The sequence below is a fragment of the Eleutherodactylus coqui genome, chromosome 9 (genome assembly GCF_035609145.1).
Source record: "Eleutherodactylus coqui strain aEleCoq1 chromosome 9, aEleCoq1.hap1, whole genome shotgun sequence".
Taxonomy (NCBI): Eukaryota; Metazoa; Chordata; class Amphibia; order Anura; family Eleutherodactylidae; genus Eleutherodactylus; species Eleutherodactylus coqui.
The window spans coordinates 149,353,736-149,367,823 of NC_089845.1; positions in this window are offsets into that span (position 1 = coordinate 149,353,736).

Sequence of the window (14,088 nt, forward strand, 5' to 3'; positions counted from 1 at the left end):
ATGACATGTTGTTTCTGCAGGAGGAGTAGCAGGAGGAGGACTAATGTCAGATTGACAAAGCTAAATGCCCCGTTTTACCGGGGACAGAGATGTGTTCTTTTATCCGCGGTTGCAGCGAAAAGAATCTTTATGTTCCACTGCTCTCTGCCGGTGGAGAAGAGAAGTCTGGGGAAATTCAGGCTTTGTTCATCTTTATGAATATAAGCATGTCGGCACTGTCAGTTGACAGGCAGGTACGCTTGTCCGTGATGATTCCCCCAGCTGCACTAAACACCCTCTCTGACAAGACGCTAGCGGCAGGGCAAGCCAGCACCTCCAGGGCATACAGCGCAAGTTCGTGCCACGTGTCCAGCTTTGACACCCAATAGTTGTATGGAGCAGAGGCATCACGGAGGATGGTGGTACGATTGGCTGCGTACTCCCTCACCATCTTTTTACAGTGCTCCCTCCGACTCAGCCTTGACTGGGGAGTGGTGACGGAGTCTTGCTGGGGAGCTATAAAGCTGGCAAAGGCCTTGGACAGTGTTCCCCTGACTGCGCTGAACATGCTGCCTGATCTCCGCGCCTCCCCTGCTACTTGGCCCTCGGAACTGCGCCTTCTGCCGCTAGCGCTGTCAGATGGGAAGTTTACCATCAGTTTGTCCACCAGAGCCCTGTGGTATTGCATCACTCTCGAACCCCTTTTCTCTTCGGGAATGAGAGTGGAAAGGTTCTCCTTATACCGGGGGTCGGCTGAATGCTTCAGCTAGGAATAATGGAATAGGACCCCGATTCTATTTTGTTGGTTTTCGGGACTGGGGCCATGATTAAGAGGGACGGCCGGGGGCATTCGTATTGTGCCGCTAGAGGTGAAATTCTTGGACCGGCGCAAGACGGACCAAAGCGAAAGCATTTGCCAAGAATGTTTTCGTTGTTGGAGGAGGAGGAGGGGGAGGGTTTAGAGGAGGTGGCATAGACCACCGCAGATACCAGAACCGAGGAAAGACCCTCAATTCTGGGTGTGGGTAGGATGTGTGCGGTCCCAGGCTCTGACTCAGTCCCAGCCTCCACCAAATTCACCCAATGTGCTGTCAGGGAGATATAGTGGCCCTGCCCGCCTGTACTTGTCCACGTGTCCATGGTTAAGTGGACCTTCCCAGTAACCGCGTTGGTGAGGGCACGATTGATGTTGTGGGAGACGTGCTAGTGTAGGGCTGGGATGGCACACCGGGAAAAATAGTGGTGACTGGGGACTGAGTAGCGCAGGACCACCGCCGCCATCATGTTTTTGAAAGCCTCCGTTTCCACAAGCCTGTACGGCAGCATCTCCAGGCTGGTCAATTTGGCAATGTGCACGTTTAATGCTTGAGCGTGCGGGTGCGTGGTGGTGTATTTGCGCTTGCGCTCCAATGCTTGCGCTAGCGACAGCTGGACGCTGCGCTGAGAGACTTGGCTGGATGGGGCCAAGGACAGCAGAGTTGAGGGTGTGGGTGCAGGCCAGGAGGCGCTCGTGCCTGTGTCCTGAGATGGGGGTTGGATCTGAGATGCAGGTTGGGGCACAGGGGGAGAGGCAGTGGTGCGACCCGGAGGCAGTGAACGGCCTTCGTCCCACCTTGTGGGGTGCTTGGCCATCATATGCCTGCGCATGCTGGTGGTGGTGAGGCTGGTACTGGTGGCTCACAGAAAAACATCCACACCTTTGAAGACCTAGGCCTCTGGAGGGTGGCTTGGCATGAGGGGGTGCTTTGGGAAACAGTTAGGGAGTCTTCGCTCTGGCCCTGCCTCTACCCCTGGCCATCCCACTGCCTCTTCCAACCTGTCCTGCTGCTGCACCTGCCTCCCCCTCTGAAGACCGATCCTCAGTTGGCTTAGCAAACCAGGTGGAGTCAGTCACCTCATTGTCCAGCGGCTCTTCCTCCGAATCCTCTGTGCGCTCCTCCCTCGGACTTACTGTCCTTACTACTACCTCACTGATAGACAACTGTGTCTCATCATCATTGACCTCCTCACCCACTGAAAGCTCTTGAGACAGTTGCCGGAAGTCCCCAGCCTCATCACTCAGACCCCGGGAGCTTTCCATCGGTCCCGACAAACTCCTCAGGTGGGAGAGGAACCATTTTTTCCCAATCAAGGCAGGGGCCCGAGAACAGTTCCTGGGAGTCTGCCTGCTCATCAGAATGTGTCATTTTCATGGAGTGAGGAGGCTGGGAGGAAGGAGGAGCAGCAGCGACAGGATTCAGAGTTGCAGCAGTGGACGGCGTAGAAGACTGGGTGGTCGATACATTGCTGGATGCATTTTCTGCTATCCACGACAGGACCTGCTCACACTGCTCATTTTGTAATAAAGGTCCACCACGTGGACCCATTAATTGTGAGATGAATCTGGGAACCCCAGAAACTTGCCTCTCTCCTAATCCCGCAGCAGCCGGCTACAATTCACCTGGACCAGAAACTCGGCCTGTGCCCACACCCTAACTTGGACCTCCGCGTCCTCGCCCGCATCCACAGCCACGTTCTCTAGGCCTACCCCTACCCCTCAGCATGGTGTATTTTGAATACAGCAGACACAGAGCGGTGTAAAAAATTAGGCAATTATTTGCCTGCACTTGGAGGCTTACAGCGGTTATGTTACGCACACTATAGGCCAAAAAAATTATACGCTAGGCTGCAGAAAGGCCAAGCTGGCTAATAGTGAGCCACTACAACTCCGAGCAGCCATGTAGTAAACTGCACACGCGCACAGGTAGCTCTAAGCAGGAGCTTTTTTGGGGTACTTGATGACAGGATTCTACACTACCACTTTCCCTGCCTGACCAATACTGCCCCTATACTCTGTATAATTGACTGCAGACTGAGAATGCTATAGCTGTAATAGCCTGCAGAGCCCGAGATGAAAAAAAAAATTTTTGGTGCAAAACTGCTCCCAGCAGCCACAACAGTAATGCACACGGTCAGATGTTGCCCTAAGAAGGACCGTTGGGGTTCTTGAAGACGCTAACACTATGCCTGAATGAGCAACAGCACCTTCCCTAATCTCTGCCAGCCTGTGTCTGTGGCGAGCAGCGGGAGGGGCAGATTTAAATACTCGGGGGTCACTTGATCTTCCCAGCCACTCACTGCCGTGGGGTGGGATAGGGCTGGAACATCGCAGGAGGAAGTTGTAATGCCTTCCCTGCATGTCTATTAGCCAGAAAATGGCACAAAACTTGCAGGGACAGAAATGGAATTGACTTGAGTACCGCGTGGTGCTCGTCTAGAGTAACGAGCCTCTCGAGTATCCTAATACTCGAGCGAGCATCAAGCTCGGACGAGTACATTCGCTCATCTCTAGTCCCCACCATTGACAGTCAGATATCTATCCTGAACATCGCTCCTGTATCAGTGAAGTTCCCATAGGGGGCTGAAGACCGGTGAGAGACTTGTTTGTATGTAGCTACCCTAAAAAGCCTGAAAAGTGAAAGAACATATCCTTTTGCATGGCAAGTCCATGTATTACGAGACTATCGCTAGGCCCATGTGTGTAATTTATGTGTCCAGTAACATTTTAGTTTTGCTGCACCCTTACTGCCTGCTTACTGCTGGACCATCCACAGCATCTCCACCTTCTTCCATCGACTGGCATAGGTTGAAGCTCGAATTCCTCGGTATGGGCCGTACCCCATATTGTATGAAATGGAGAGTGTATTACTTTTGCACAGTCTTTGCAGCTTTCTACTTGGCACGCAGTAGATCCCCTCTCCGTTATGTGAGCATTGCAGAAAGCCCTATATCCAGCAAATCACAGAAAAAAAATAAACTCCTTTTAAAATGTTTTTCCCCGAAGGCAACTTGAGAAAAACAAATTGCAGCCGCCTTTACAGCTGACTTATTTTTTATAATTTCAACAGTGTTTAATTACATTGACAAGGATAATGCACAATAGAATTTGCTAAAACTAATAAAAATAGCATATTCCCCACAGCCTGACTCATCTCAGCGCTGCGAAGATCGAGCTGTATCGTGCAAAATGTTCCTGCAATCATAACTCAATTACCTCTTCTGCAAGAGAGCGGGAGGAAAATAACTCACAGAAACTCGATGAGGCCGCCAAACATTATGGCTTTTTTATTTTTTCCTAAAACTGGCTCAAGTATCTATTTTTATCCGTACAAAGAAGACTGAAGCCAACGGTAAAATAGTGAGATACCCTCATCGGTCGTGACTAGAGATGAGCGAGCGTACTCGGAAAAGCACTACTCGATCTAGTAATTTGCTTTATCCGAGTATCGCTGTGCTCGTCCCTGAAGATTCGGGTGCCGGCACGGAGCCGGGAGCTGCAGGGGAGAGCGGGGAGGAACGGAGGGGAGATCTTTCTCTCCCTCTCTCCCGCCCGCTCTCCCCTGCTCCCCGCTGCGACTCACCTGTCAGCCGCAGCGGCACCCGAATCTTCAGGGACGAGCACAGCGATACTCGGATAAAGCAAATTACTCGAGCGAGTAGTGCTTTTCCGAGTACGCTCGCTCATCTCTAGTCGTGACTAGTGATGAGCGAGCATACTCGCTAAGGGCAATTACTCGATCGAGCATTGCCCTTAGCGAGTACCTGCCCGCTCGGAAGAAAAGGTTCGGCTGCTGGCGGCGGGGGAGAGCGGGGAGGAACGGAGGGGAGATCTCTCTCTCCCTGCTCCCTCCTGCTCACTGCCGCAACTCAGCTGTCACCCGCGCCGGCAGCTGAACCTTTTCTTCCGAGCGGGAAGATACTCGATAAGGACAATGCTCGATCGAGTAATTGTCCTTAGAGAATATGCTCACTCATCTCTAGTCGTGACATTAAACCCAGTGTCACATAAGCATGTTATGAGCACACATATGTACTGTAATACAGACCAGGGTCCCAGTCTGCCATCAAAGATCCCTATGATTCTCTGAGTTCGGGTCAGTAGGCCCGCAGTTGGGTTGACACTCATCCATACTATAGGCATATAAATGGACCTATAATACACTCATATAAAACTGGTATAACACCACCTACCATACGGCGGCTTCAGACAACGGTGTGCGCAAAAACCGCTCACCTCAGCGCAACATAATTGCCCAGTGAACGAGGCTAGTTTGCACGCGTGCCTGCATACCTTCCTGTAGGTATTTTCACAGGCACGGCATGTTCACATGGGTAGGGAACACCCCACCCGCTCTGATGGCTCTAAAGCCTAATGGGGTCCTGGTGTGTACTTGCCCTGGAGAGTTTGCGCAGCGTATTGTGCATCCCGTTGCACAATACTTCCCATAGACTGCTATGGGGCCCTTGGTGTGCAAATAGCAAGGAAAGCAGAGCAGGGCCTATTTTTTTTTGCTTGCACACGAAATGCATGCAAAAAGCAATTGGTATCAAAAGTTTCTATTCTCTGCTTATTACACTCACTAATTCCGCACACCCAGTTCGCAGCGCGATTACGTTCACCTGAAGGAGCCCTAATATTGTACAGGTCTCCCTACTGTTGGCTTCACACCTATGTATTGCACAATATGCAGAGAATAGAACCCATTGGTTTTAATGGGCTTGTCCTCAATTCCTTTTTTTGCACGCACTTAACTCAGGCTGTAACTCAAGTGGCGTAGGCCGCGTTCCCACGGGATGGAAATCCTGCGGAATGTCCGCAACAGGACTGCATGGAAATTCCGCAAGATCTCCGCAGCGGAAAGGCAGCTTTAAAACCCGCGCTGTTCGGCGCAGAATTGAAGCGGCTTGTCTGCCTCTATTCCGGTGCGGGAATCTCTCCCCTTAGAGAGTAGAGAGCCCACAGCGGAAACGGCGATACAAATAAAATGCCGCGGCTTTGAGTTCCGCGCAGCATGTCAGTTTCAGCGCAGTTTCTCCACAATGGACTGTCCGCAGCGTGTGGATGAGATTTTTGCAAATTTCATCCACTTTGCTGCTTAGTCTCGGGCTTAGGATTGCAGGCGGAATTTCTGTGCGGAAAGTTCACACGGCAGTTGCTCCCCGTGTGAACCCGGCCTCACAGCACAACAAGTAGAAGAACTACGGGTCCTTAAAAAAACATGTGAAATTACATGTTAAAAAAGGGTAGCATTAGTATACGTGTGGACGTATTTGTGGAGTAATTGAGGTTGTTTTGCATGCATACAGGTGCATTGTACCGTACTTTTATGTGCACGCAGGGCCTGTTCATATGCGTGTGCAACACACTCCAACTTCGATTTAAAAGGTGATTTAACTCCTCAATGATGCTGCCCCCCGTCCCCCTTTTTTTTCCAGTTTTTCTTTTCCTCCCCCCTTTAAAAAAAATCGCAACTACTTCACTTATCTATCGAGGTCGCTGTATGAGGGCTTGTTTTTTGCGGGACGAGTTGTATTTTTCAATGGTGCTATTTAATTTACCATATAATGTACTGAAAAACTTAAAAAAAAATTTCTAAGTGGAGTAAAATAAAAAAAAACCCACGACATTCTGCCATCTTTCTGTGCGTCTTGTTTCTACGGCGCACAAACTGCAACAAAAATGACATGATAACTTCTATGGGTCAGTACGATTACTACAATACCAAACTTGTATAGGTTTTTTTTTTACTATACTACTTTTTTTTTTTTCAAAGACATTTAATTTTTTTCAATTATTTTCTGCCGCCATCTTCTGTGCGCAATAACTTTTTATTTTTCTGTCAACGTAATTGAGCAAGGGCTCATTTTTTGCGGGATGTCCTATAGTTTTCGTTAGTACCAATTCAGGATACATACGACTTTTTGATCACTTTTTATTGCGTTTTTTCTGGGAGACAGGATAACTGAAAAAGTGCACTTCTGGTGTTCTTTATTTTCTTTTTCAGATGACGTTCACCGTGGGGGGGGGGTAAATAATGCGCTACTTTGATAGATCAGACTTTTACGGACGCAGTGATACCAAATATGTATTTTTCTTTTATGAGTTTCATTTTTTTATTATAGATATGTCAAAAGGGGGTGATTTAAACTTTTATTACTTTTTTTTAAGCAATTAATAAAACTTTATCGATCATTTTTTTAACTTTTCTTTTAAGCTCCCTCTGGGGGACTACAACATGCAATGCTTTGATCGCTCCTGCAGTATGACGTAATGCTATAGCAATACGTCATACTGCTTTCTGACAGGCAGCCTATCAAGCCACCCCACGGGGATGGCTTGATAGGCAGTCTCTCAAGGCAGCCCTGGGGCCTTTCAGAAAGCCCCTGGCTGCCATGACACCTGGACGGCTCCCCCGATCTCACCGCAGGGGGGCCATAGGTTTTAAATGCCACTGTTAGAACTGACAGCGGCATTTAAAGGGTTAATAGCCGCGATCGGCCGTACTGACGATTGCAGCTATTGCCCGCGGGTGTCAGTTGTAATAAACAGCTGATGCTCGCGCTGTATGAAGAGAGGTTGCCCCGCAACTCTCTCTTCATACATACCCCAACGCTCCAGAATGTAAATGCATGTCCTGGAGCGGGAAGGCGTTAAATCAAGGAGGTCAGGATGTGTTTTTTTTCACAGATTTGCGCAGCGTATTGCGCATTTGTGCACATATTGAGTGTGTATTTCTGCACCTCCCATAGACTTCTACGGGGACTTTAGCTGCACAAATGTGCACAAAATGAGAGAGTAAGTCTCCTCACACACCTAGGTGCTCTCCTTAAGGAGAAACAACCCCCTTCCTGACCCATGTCTATAGGCCTCTCACTAGTCAATCCAGATACCTACTGCACACTGATGAGGGGCAATCACTGCAAAACAGCTGTCTGAGCGAGGTTATTCTGGCTTCGGCTTCCAATTCCCAATCATTGTCATAAGGCTTGTGTTACGTTTGGTGGGCTAGTGAGCGCCGGGCCTACACGAACATTACCAAGAGAATAAAACTTTGTGTCTTGTGCTATATAATACTTGTCATTTCACAACTTAAAATCACAGTAGAAGGCTCTTATGACTGCGGAGGCATCCGATGGAACGTATGTGCATATGGAGTCAAAAGCTGACATTTTCTACTAGTGACAGCTGAAATACATTTAGTATAAAACCATTTTTAAATTGTGATTTACATCACGTTTTTAACATAATCACATCCAAACTTTGCTGTTTAATGTATGTGGGATGCACTATAAGGCCTCGGTCACACGGGCGATTTTCCGTGCGATCTGCGCATGCGATGTGCGATTTTATAAAACCATTGCTTTGCAATGGTATCGGACACATGAGCGCTTTTTATGCGCTTGTCCGATAAATTATAGAACAGAAATCGCAGATCGAACCTATCTGCGATCTGCGATTCCTGTTCTCTTATCTATATGCACTCAATGGGGCCGGCGGCAGCAGCGCCGACCCCATTGAGAACATATAGTAGACAAATCGTTCTCCTCTGCCACAGCTGTAACAGCTGTGGCAGAGAAGAACGATGTTTGCCCATTGAATTCAATGGAGCCGGCAATACAGCCGGCTCCATTGAAAGCAATGGGCTGCCGGCGATCGCACAATGAATTTTCAGGAAGGGCTTAAAAATATAAGCCCTTCCCTGAAATTCATCCAGAAATGTGTAAAAAGTGAAAAAAAAAAATATACTCACCTTGTCCCGGCAGACGGAATTAGGCCGCGGCCGACGGCAGTTCTCCTGAACTGCTATGAGTAGTATTCAGCAGCCGGGGATTTAAAATCCCCGCCTGCTGAATGAGCTGCCTCTGATTGGTCACAGCCTGACCAATCAGAGGCAGATCTCACTCACACCCATTCATGAATTTAAAACAGCTGTCTGAGCTAGGTGAGTGTCATGAATGGGTGAGTGAGAGCTGCCTCTGATTGGTGAGGACTGTGACCAATCAGAGGCAGCTCATTCAGCAGGCGGGGATTTTAAATCCCCGGCTGCTGAATACTACTCATAGCAGTTCAGGAGAACTGCCGCCGGCCACGGCTGAACTCCGTCTGCCGGGACAAGGTGAGTATATATTTTTTTTAACTTTTTACACAGTTTTGGATGATTTTCAGGGAAGGGCTTATATTTTTAAGCCCTTCCCGAAAATTCATCCTGAGATCGCCCGCAGCCCATTGCTTTCAATGGAGCCAGCTGTATTGCCGGCTCCATTGAATTCAATGCGCTGGACAGCGCTGCACTGCTCCGGCCCGTTTCTAATGAAACGCGGCTAGGAGCAGATTTTACGGGCAATTTTTCGGCCCCGGTCACATGATTTGCGGATGCGCATTCGTCATGCGATCCGCAAATCGCGGGAAAAAATGCCCGTGTGACCGAGGCCTAAGGCTGGATTCAGACGAACGTATATCGGCTGGGTATTTACACTGGCCGATATATGTCATCTCTCTCTGCAGGGGGGAGCCTGGAAGAGCCAGGAGCAGTGCTCTGAGTTCCCGCCTGCTCTCCGCCCCTCTGCACTATCTGCAAAGAGGAGAGGCGGGACGGGGCTAATCCTCGCAACGTAGCCCCGCCCCGGCTCCTTTCATTGCAAATAGTGCAGAGGGGCGGAGAGGAGGGAGAAAGGGGGCGGGAGCTCAGTTCCTGCTCCTGGCTCTTCCATCCCCCCCCCCCTGCAGAGGAGGACACCGTATATCCGCTCGGCGTGAAAACCGAGACGATATACGGTCGTCTGAATCCAGCCTAAGGCTGGGTTCACACGGGGCGGATTCCCGACGAAAATGTCACGGTTTGGCCACAGCAAAAACCGTGACATTTCTGCTGGGAGATCCGCAGCGGCTTTGAAGCGGCCCGCCCGCTCGCTCTTCCGCTGCGGCCGGCGCTCCCCTAGAGGAGAGTGTGGTCGCAGCGGAAAAAAAAAATAGAAATGCTGCAATCGGCAAATCCGCGCCGCAGCAGCGGCTTCTGCCGGCTTAGCCGCAGCGGATTTGCCGTCCCGTGTGGACTAGATTTCTGAGAAATCTCATCCACATGGCTGGCTAATCCCTGGATTAGCGGCCGCATGCGGATTTGCTGCGGCGAAATTCCGCACGGAATTTCCGTGGCAAATCCGCCCCGTGTGAACCCAGCCTAGGGAAGCTGAAGAAAAACATTTTTCGACGGAGAGGCATTTTGGATATTAAAATTATCCACCTGATATCCAAAAGGGTTAAATTAAAGAAGTGATTTGCTGTATATTTATTATGGGCTTTGTTAGGCTATATTGACTTGTGTGTTATTATGTCTTTTTGCTGTTTATAGGGTGACGCCCTTATGCTAATTGTAATGTGGCAATTGGTCCTTATAGTTCTAAATACAATCAGTTTTTCATTTTTTGTATGCTGTAACCAAGAGCTAGTGTGCAGCTCGAAACACGTAAGCATTGTACTGTAATATAGGCTTTAATGATGATATAATAATGAAGATTTTGCTTTTATGGAGGTCCTGGACTTTCCTCTCCCTTGCTGCAAGCACTTTTCAATGTTGGCATTCATACATGGCGGCCCTGGGAACCCTCACTAGTCCATGAGCTGCCATGGTAACACCTCCAGCCGGCTGCTTAGATGTGCAGTCAACTTTGACATGGCATCTAAATAGTCATAGCTATGACTAAGAGCAGCGTGTCAATTTGAAACACAACAGAAGGTACATTATATGGTTCTTTCCTGTTTGGATTTTATCTACTACACTAAAGCCATCTTTTATGACCATGGATCAGCTGTGTTTGGTTTTGTTTCCACTTTTATTCCCATATCATCCATGCATCATTCTGGGCGGGTGGGCTGGTACGTGTACTCCTAAATAGTTAATGATTGTTGTCAGAGCTTAAAGGGGTTGTCCCGCGGCGAAATCAAAAAAAAATTTTTTCTACCTACCCCCACATTGTGCCCCGTTAAAAACAATCCCTTTGTTATTTTTTTTTTTTTTAAATCGCTTACCTGCATCTCCGTTCGGGCAGTTTCTTCTTTTCTTCTTTTAAAGATGGCCGCCAGTCCTTTCCCAATGATGCACCGCGGTTTTCTCCCATGGTGCACTGCGGGTCTTCTCCCATGGTGCACCGTGGATGTCTTGCGTTCCACTGCCGATTACAGCCACCTAATTGGCTGATCGGCACCACGTGACGGAGGCGGAGCTACGATGACGCGGAGAAGACCAGCTTTCCGGCGCGAGCAGAGCAGAAGACCGGACAGCGCAAGCGCGTCTAAAGAAGCCAGAAGATGCAGAAATTAGTTGGAGCCATGGAGACGGGGACGCCAGCAACGGAGTGGGTAAGTGAATAACTTCTGTATGGCTCATATTTAATGCACGATGTACATTACAAAGTGCATTAATATGGCCATACAGAAGTGTATAACCCCACTTGATTTCATGGGACAACCCCTTTAATTTGATTGCCGCCAGGGTTTGATAGGCAATATAAAAAATCACTACATACTAGATACATAATTCAAGTGATTGCAAGTTCAAGTCCCCGATGGGAACTAAATTAAAATGTTGAATACATTTTTTAAACAGTGAAAAAATATATATTAAATGTTCAAAAACAAAAAACCTTTTCCTGTTTTTCTCACAAAAACTCTAAAATGAAAAAAACCCACAAACAGTATTTTGTATCGCCATGTTCGTTTGAACTATTAAAATAACACAATATTTATCACAAAGGATAAACACTGTAAATGTTAAATAGTAGTCATAAAAACAATACCCCCCCTCCCAAAAAAAGGCCCTCACACAGCTTAATCGAAAAAAACGAATGAAAAGTTAGTCTAAGGCCGGTGTCACACGAGCGTATGCATATTTACGCAGGCATTTGCTTAGCATTTTTGAAGAATTGACGTCACATATTTGCGCATTCAACTGCGATTTCTTTTTTTTACTGTACTTTTTGTGTGCGCAAAAAAACACGCAACAATGCTTTGAGCCATTAAAATGGCCAATTAGTTTAATTAATTCAGTATATGCTCTTTCCCTGCGTATTTTTTTGGCGTGACCAAAATATGCATGCAAAATACGCGCATGTGAATGAACCCATTGAAATCCATTTATTCTCTTTTCTGTGTAATGTGCGTGCAAATTTCACTTACTTGTAAGTCCCTACAGTAACACTATTAAAATCGCAGAAAAGGGGAATACAAACAGACAAAAAAAAATTCACAAAAAGCGTCCATATACTTACTGATGTACTGAGAGGCAGGTAGAAGCACCACATCCCTCAACATGCAGACAGCCAAAATGCTAAATGGAGGAGCAATTTGCACCACTAACACCTTCCTTATATTGAGGGGGCAGCTGCTTGGCACTATTCTTGCAAAAAGAAACAGATGCAGGGTGTCAGGCCATATAGTATGTGTAGTGCACATTTCAGGCTTACAATATGATGTCATATTTCAATCCAGCGGGTTTCCCTGCACCCAATAGGTGAACAACACTGGCACCCAGGGCTCCTCCAGCGTCCAGAGCCGCACTGTATGTTGCAAAGAAATACCGATAAATACAAGGTATTGGTTAATATTTTAGCCAAAATACGTGAGCTCGCAACCCGCGTCAAGGGTCCTCATTTCAGATTTCAGAAAATCAATTTTGGGAGGGCCGCCTTTAATGAATGCATAACTTTATAATAATTTTATTATTATGTAATGGAAAATAAAATACTAGGGCTATGTTATTGATGATTATTATGGTGCATCTCCTTATTTCTAAGGTTTCATGTATGGTATTCGTGTATATTGGCACTTCTGATCCCATGCTCAGATCAAATACAATGTGAATTGTGGTATGAATATCTGCTGATATCCTGAGGCCTTCACACTCTAGAGAGTTCATAGAATATCATTTATAAGACAAGAAGGGGAATAACATTAAAAAAAACACAAAGTAAAACAGGAAAAGGAGGCTGGACATTGGCTCACCAAATCTGGACATGAACATTGGAGATACGTCTTTTGACAAATCTTTTTGCTGCAACAAGCTATTGCCAGGGCTCCAAGTCAATCTGCAGTCAATCAAACTAACAGATCTATTTTAAATATGAGAACTACATGAACTGTCAATCAAGTCCTACACTGAGATTGAGTGATGGCAACCACCCACTTGAAACATTGACAACGCTGAGAGCCAGACCCAAGAAGAACCCATCTGGATGAAGGGAGATGAGTATGGGGTAAAAAAAAAATGGGGATCAAGCCATTCCAGTGATATCACTTGTGTGTTTTTATATTTTATACAGTAGTCGCTCATTGAATGGAGGTGGAGCATGTAGGAGATCTCTTCTGGCCACCCGTCTCCATTCACAGTAAACAGACAGCCTGGTTTTAAACTTAGCTAAAAAGTGATCGACAACAACAAGTGAGTGATTCTCATGCGTTCTGATGGGACCATTTTTACACGGGACAACAGCTGCTTGTAATTGCCCATTTTAGCGATTATTGAAGTAATTATCCTAAATTGGTGCAAGCCTCTTAGGGCTTGTTCACATCTGCACCAGAGCATCTGTTCACAGCCTCCACCACAGATCTGGCATAAAATGCCAGACAAAAGAGTCCTACTGGACAAAATGATAGGAACCAAATGGATCTCATTAGAGTCTGTTTGTTTCCGTTGGTTCAAGTCTTCATCGAGGGGATTCCATTATCCTCCTCTTATAATGGATCAGGAAAATGGAATCTCCAATGCAGATGTGAACGGGCACTTAATACATTTGTCATATCTGGTGGCACATCCGTGCACCAGATGTAAACCTACCCTAGCTCTGAGCTGGCGTATATTTCTGTTCTAATTAGAGATGAGCAAGTATACTCGCTAAGGCACATTACTCGAGCGAGTAGTGACTTAGCCGAGTATCTCCCTGCTCGTCTCTAAAGATTCGGGGGCCGGCGGGGAGCGGCGGGGGAGAGCGAGGAGGAACGGAGGGGAGATCTCTCTCTCCCTCTCTTCCCCCCGCTCCCCGCCGCAACTCACCTGTCACCCGCGCCGGCCCCCGAATCTTTAGAGACGAGCGGGGAGATACTCGGCTAAGGCACTACTCGCTCGAGTAATGTGCCTTAGCGAGTATATTTGCTCATCTCTAGTTCTAATGTATGCCTTTCCGAAAGATGGTAGATATGCCCCATTATCTATAGATAACACTGATACCTACATACATAAGTCCTTATCTTTCTGTCACTAAGGTACTTTCCTTTTTGAGACTATTATGGCAATAACA